Source organism: Tupaia chinensis, unplaced genomic scaffold (genome assembly GCF_000334495.1).
Source record: "Tupaia chinensis unplaced genomic scaffold, TupChi_1.0 Scaffold000100_1, whole genome shotgun sequence".
NCBI lineage: Eukaryota > Metazoa > Chordata > Mammalia > Scandentia > Tupaiidae > Tupaia > Tupaia belangeri.
Window position 1 is genome coordinate 1,627,621 of NW_006159564.1, and position 675 is coordinate 1,628,295.

At 42.1% G+C, this 675-nt stretch overlaps 1 protein-coding gene across 1 annotated transcript in view; it reads right to left on the reverse strand.

The window, feature by feature from the left end:
• Window positions 1-675, reverse strand: part of ABI3BP (ABI family member 3 binding protein) — a 280,943-nt gene that overhangs the window by 83,868 nt on the left and 196,400 nt on the right. The gene's annotated exons all lie outside the window — the stretch shown is intronic.

Consider the following 675-nt stretch of genomic DNA (forward strand, 5'->3'; position numbering starts at 1 on the left):
AAAAACAAACAAACAAAACAAAACACTGCTCTGGATCAGTATTTGAGTTTTTCAGACTGGGACAAGTTTTTTTTTTTTTTTTTTTTAAAGGTGAGTCTTTTTTATTTTTAATTATTTTATTTACCTTTATTTATTATTATTGTCATTATTATTTTCCAGCTTGATGAGAGAGAGAGAGAGAGAGAGGAAGTGAGAAAGCAAGCAATCAGGTCCGAGACTTGAACCGTGGTTGGCCATGTGGGAGTCCAGCACCTCTAACCTCCATGCCACTCACCGGCCCCAGACTGGGGCAAGTTTTGACCTTGGCTATCCTACAGATTGGAAAGTAGAAACAAGTCTCTCTACTTTTGTGACAGCTACTGATGTGGCTGTGGGAAGATGGAAGGCACTTAATGTTTATTTCTTGAAAAAAAAAAAAGCTTGGTTTTACTTAAGACATTAGGTACTTAAGAGAAGAATGAAATGAAGTAAGAAGCAGTGAACAAGATAAACAATGAAAGAGAAGGCTTAGGCAAAAAGCGCAGGGATCCAGCTGCTACACAGCTCCCCCACCTGCTTTCCCCTGCTCACTTGGCTGTGGGAGCAGCAGCCCATCATTCTGCCTTCACCCCACAGGGCTCACAGGGACCATCACTCCCTCAATGGCTTTAGTCCCAAGTTCCCAAGCAGGGCTAG